Source organism: Echinops telfairi, unplaced genomic scaffold (genome assembly GCF_000313985.2).
Source record: "Echinops telfairi isolate 266 unplaced genomic scaffold, ASM31398v2 ScPeMD7_33;HRSCAF=127, whole genome shotgun sequence".
NCBI lineage: Eukaryota > Metazoa > Chordata > Mammalia > Afrosoricida > Tenrecidae > Echinops > Echinops telfairi.
The window spans coordinates 838,919-844,821 of NW_022103930.1; positions in this window are offsets into that span (position 1 = coordinate 838,919).

A 5,903-nucleotide genomic window follows, 5' to 3' on the forward strand; every position below is an offset into this window, starting at 1 on the left:
TACTCTTTGATATAAATCTCTTTCTTATACATATATGAGTGTCTGAATTGGTTTCGTCAGTCAAACCAGTCTAATGCAAAATGCTACCCGGTATTTTTTACAATTTGCTAATTTCAATTTTTTTTTTTCTGTCCAACAGATTTAATGTGAAGTCTTTGCCTCGCTGTCAGTTTGCCCAGCGTCTTGGTCTCCAGAAGCAGACTTTCCCTGGTCTATCTTTCAGGTTTCCAAAGCCACTCCTCTGCCTTCAGGAGTCTGTCCCTGCTCTGCAAATCTTTCTCCAGTGAAAGAAGATGTTCCTTATTCTACTTACAAAACTGCCCTCGCCAGCCCAGGAGGCACACTGGTCTGCACAGCCCAGGCCAGAGAGTCGACTCTGTTGGGTGTGGCTGGCTTGTCATAACTACACACAGCGGTGCCTCACCTTCCTTCTGGCTGGCCCCAGCACTTACACCAGTTGAATACCACTCACATGGGGATGCCACATTGTGAGGACGAGAGGATCAGGTGCTAGGTCTTCAACTCAGGGGTCATACAGCCCTCATTCAGATAACACCGTTCTGATTGCCCGACCCAGGCCTGTAGAGCCTGAGCAGTGCCTACCCACACCTGCATCATCCAACCACCCGACTTTCCCTAGGACCACAGCACTGTGGGACATAGGGTTCAGGTACATCTGGGCCACATTCCCTGGCCATCATAGGACCAGCCCAGACGGTTGCAGCTACGAGTGCAACACCCCTGTCTCCAGTGCCCTATACAGGTATCCATCATCGACATGGAACGGCCTCATTCTCAGGTCCGTGTACAAACTTCCCAGGAGCAAAAGGACTGTTTCAGTTGTTTAGTTTCCGAATTATTTCACTACTACCTAACTCTATCCACCTCCTCTTGATCGTACTTACTCCTTCACTAAACAAATATAGCCAAATGTTTTTTAGACAATTGGATGAGCATGAATAAGGTTAGAATTCACTTTGAGAAATGTCACAAGATATTTCCCGGGCATATATGCCTGAGTGTATTATCAGAACTTTTTTTCAGATAATTTCTTCATTTTCATCCCTTATATGTGTGTATGTGAATTATGTGGTTACTATTTGTGGAAAATACAGTAATGGATAGAAACTTTTTTTAAATCAAATTGTATCATTAGTTGTGTTCTTCAAACATCCCTGTTATTATCATTACTAGTCTCAAACACATTGATTAAATAAGTGAAAGTTTTACTTGACTGAATGTAAATTTTGACGTCTGTGCTTTCTGTCCAGAAACATTTTTTAACTGTTATAATAAAAATAAACCAACCGGGAATGCACAAAAGAAGAGGAAAACGAGGGTATGTGATTGAGACAACTTTCGCTAGATAGATTGTGAGTTGTCCCTCTTTTTGAACCGACAGTGAAGTTCATTAAGGAGTAGGCGCCATAATAAAAAGAAGCCTAGGTCTTCAACTCAGATGTGATACTAATTAGTAGTTGACAAGGAATTCGTATATAAACTCTTATTGTACTAGCTGTAAGTTAGATGGGAAGGCAAAGGAAAGGAAAACTCTGAGGCTGGGTTGAAAATATTGCCACATAGTTCTGGTATTAAAAATATCCCTCCGTTCACCTTAGCGGTAGGGGCTGTCACCTCAGCGAGTAGATTCACTAGAACTTTTCAATGAAGTCATGGAAACTTACAAAGCTTTTTCCATTCACTCTGTTATTTCTTCCACCAACAATGTAACTCCAAAGGCTGGTGAGTCACCCACTAAAAGCAAATGAACAAGCAGAGGCTGTGTGTATGAGCGAGGCTGGGTGCATGGGAATCTGGATAGATGGCCAGGCATCAGAGAGGCCAAATCCCAACTAACAAGTTTCGACCTTCAGCCAACTCTTGTATTACCTACAAGCTGCATGTGAATAATGGGGTAATTATGCTCCCTCTGAGGTCTGAGAACAGTAGGAGTACAGTGTTAATCTCCACTACAGAAAATATTACATAACCTTAGGTGTTTAAAAATAGGCTATGACCAGAAATCCAAAAATGACATAAAACACACTTTCATCTCCCAGCCCCAATCAAGGAAAGTAATTTGGTCTGAATTTTCTCTTTTCTATAAAAATGTAAGCGCTAGAGTTGTGGATTGATGCCCAGCTCAAAATAGATACTAGGTATGCAGATTAAAATCGATGGAAATATGAGAGGATCTGTTGTTAGTTCATCAAAGCAATGTCATATAAATCCATAACATAATCTGATAGTTTTGTTAATACACAATAACAAAATTGAAAGCCAGATTACTACCGCTAACTAGTTACAAGAAAATTTTTCAACATGTTCTTTTTTTAAAAAATTATTTTATTGGGGGCTCATACAATTCTTATGACAATCCATACATACAACCATTGCGTCAAGCACATATGTACATTTGTTGCCGTCATCATTCTCAAAATATTTGCCTTCTACTTTAGCCCTTAATATCAGTTGTTCATTTCCCCCCACCCTCCCAACTCCCCCCTCCCTCATGAACCCTTCATAATTCATAAATTATTATAGTTTTGGCATAGTTACACTGTTCGACATCTTCCTCCACCCTCTTCTCTGCTGTCCATCCCCCAGGGAGGAGGCGATACTTAGATTCTTGTAATAGGTTCCCCCTTTCTACCCCACACTCCCTTCACCCTCCAGGCATCGCCCCTCTCACCACTGGTCCTGAAGGAGTCATCTATACTGGATTCCCTGTGTTTCCAGTTGCTATCTGTACCAATGTACATCTCTGGTCTAGCCAGATTTGTAAAGTAGAATTGGGATCATGATAGTGGGGGGCGGGGAGCATTTAAGAACTAGAGGAAAGTTATGTTTCATCATTACTACCCTGCACCCTGACTGGCTCATCTCCTCCCCACAACCCTTCAGTAAGGGGGTGTTCAGTTGCCCACCGATGGGCTTTGAGTCTCCACTCTGCACTCACCCACATTTACAATGATATGATTTTTTGTTCTTTGATGCTTGATACCTGATCCTTTCGACAGCTCATGATCACACATGGTGGTGTGCTTCTTCCATGTGGGCTTTGTTGCTTCTGAGCTAGTTGGCTGCTTGTTTATCTTCAAGCCTTTAAGACCCCAGACACTATTATCTTTTGATAGCTGGGCACCATCAGCTTTCTTTACCACCTTTGCTTATGCACACTCAACGTGTTGTTTCTTAAGAATACTGTGACTTCACCTTTGCTAGCAAAATGCATTCAATTTAGATATGAGAAAAACTGCTTCCAGAAATGTTAGACATTTTAGACTCACCTGTTTGTTCATCAGTGTTGATGATCTCCCAGAACCCTCATTTTGGCCAGTGAAAGACAATAAATACAGTGATACCTTGGTTGTCAAATGGCCCCAGATTGAACTTTCCACTACCCCAACAACAATATTTGAAAATAAAAGTTTCTTGGTTTTTATAACTTTGCTCAATGGTCATACTGAAAATCCGACTGTAAGAAACCTGTATGGGCCAAGTGGGTCACTGTTTGCACCTCATCTTGGACACAAAGGGTGAGGCCAGGGTGTAAGCACCACTCTCTCTTAGACAACAGACCAGGCCTGTGTCCGTGGGTTCAAGTATTCATCATTGTGCTTTTTATGTGCTTCATTTGCTTCGCACAGTGGTTCTCCACCTTCCTCATGCCACAACCCTTCCATACAGTTCCTCATGTGGTGGTGACCCCCATTCATAAAATTATTTCCGTTGCTATTTCATAACTGTCATTTTGCTACTGTTATGAATTGTAATGTAAATATCTGAGATGCAGGATGTTTTTCACTGTTACACATTGAACATAAATAAACATAATTAAAACAGAGTGATCAATCACAAAACAATATGTAATTATATACTGTGGAATATTTATGTGTTTTCTGATGGCCTTAGGTGACCCCTCTGAAAGGGTTGTTAGACCCCCAAAGGGGTCGCGATTCACAGGTTGAGAACCACAGGCTTAGAAGATAATTTTATTTACTGTATTGTTTTGATGTTATGTTGATCTATTTATTATGTTCAGATGTTTTAGGGCATATTTCCACAATCTAGGGCTATTAAACTTTGTGAAGTACTGGGAAATTTTTGTAAGTGTAATTTGTCGCCTCAAACCGAATTATTCGGTTTTCTATTATTCCTTATGGGGAAAATAGGTTCAGTTCTCTAACTTTACAGTGTTTAAAAACAACTTTGGAATAAATTGAGATGAGAAATGTCAGCATCACTGTATTGCACTTGTTTGAGAGTAGTCTAGATTTGTAACCCACAGCCCATTTCTCTGTTTCACTCACTTGTAAACATGAACTTGTTTTAAAACCTTTGAAACGTATAATGTGTAATAATGGCTTAAGAAGTGAATGTAAAGTAAAATGTCACAGTATTTATAAAAATCTTGGGCCATATTTAGTTTCTTTGCTGACAAATACTACACTCTTTCTTTTTTCTGACTTCAATTTCTATGGTCTGCCTGATTATGTTCGTTAACCCTACCCAAATACTTCCCAAGAACCGATTGTGAGTCATGGGGCCTGTGTAAGACAGGGTGGAACCACTCCCTAGAGCTTCCCAGACTGCACACCTTTCTCAGAGAAGACAGCCTCCTCCTCGCTCTCCCGTGGAGCAGCTAGGGCATTGCCCCAGCAGCCGTGAGCTTACACACAGCCGCACCAGAGTGTCGCTCAGAAAATAAGACTCCAGAAAGAACAAGGCAGAGACTAGGCATCTTTCATGAACTACGCTCAAAAATATTCTCATAACATTCTAGCTATACCCTTATATTAACTTACTATTGGATGGAATGGATTTGTCACCATAGATTCCACATCCTTCACTTTTACATTACCTCCCCCACCCCATTTTTGTTTTGGGTTTTCAGCCACTCAGACCACTATTTGTTTTCGAGGGAATAGAAATCTAGAGGGGCTGTTTGTAAGAAAACAAACAAACACTGTATACGTTTACACAGCCAATCTCAAAAAATGAAGTCAACAATAGCCTGTTAAACCCTCCTTGTATGTGGTTCCTTTCTCCCTCCCCCCATCCTTCCTCCCTCCTTCCTCAAGGTGCTATCCATCCCTCTCCCTTATTTCCATATTTAATGTTCCTTAGAACTCACAGTTGAAGTTAGATGCTGTCTGGCCTGCCATTATCTGAAAGTTTAACTGAATGGGCCACCTAATAAGGCTTCTGCATACATCTGGCAGTTGGCACTGCCAATCAAGTCTGAGTCCAGTTCAACTGCCGTCTACATAAGCTACATGTAGCACTTCATGAAAATATCAAATAAACCTTGTTGATGTTTGATGTTTGATTTTTTTGGTAACAAAAAAATCATCACCAAACTTGCTTCATAGTCTTTTCCAATTGCACCAGATTGAATACCGGTCTGTGAAAGATACCCTTGTCCTAAACATTAGAACCCGTGATACCTTATATGGGAAAAGAGACTTTACATATATTATTCAACTGAGGACCCTGAAATGAGTCTGGATTTTCCGTGAAGGCCTTAAGTGTAGTCACAAGCTTGAATGCAGCATGCGGGAATGGAGAGGGGGGCCAGTGGAAGGGTCTGAGGGCCCAGCCCCAATCCAAGTGACATGGACAACTGCCCCTTCCCCCAGAAGAATTTACTTGAGAGGACAGCACTGAAGCTGCAGCTCGGGGAGAGGGACATGTCTGATCAGAACACATGGGAGAAAACGAAGGGGAGGAAGAGAGAGGGGAGCACATCCTGGCCCACCAGGCCTGAAGGACGATATCCCCACTCAGAACAGCCAATGCACAGAGTGGACAATATGGCTGATCCCACTACGACACATGCCGTCCCTTGCTGACCCATGGCCCTACGGGGGACAACACTGGAGACTCAGTGTTGGGATTAG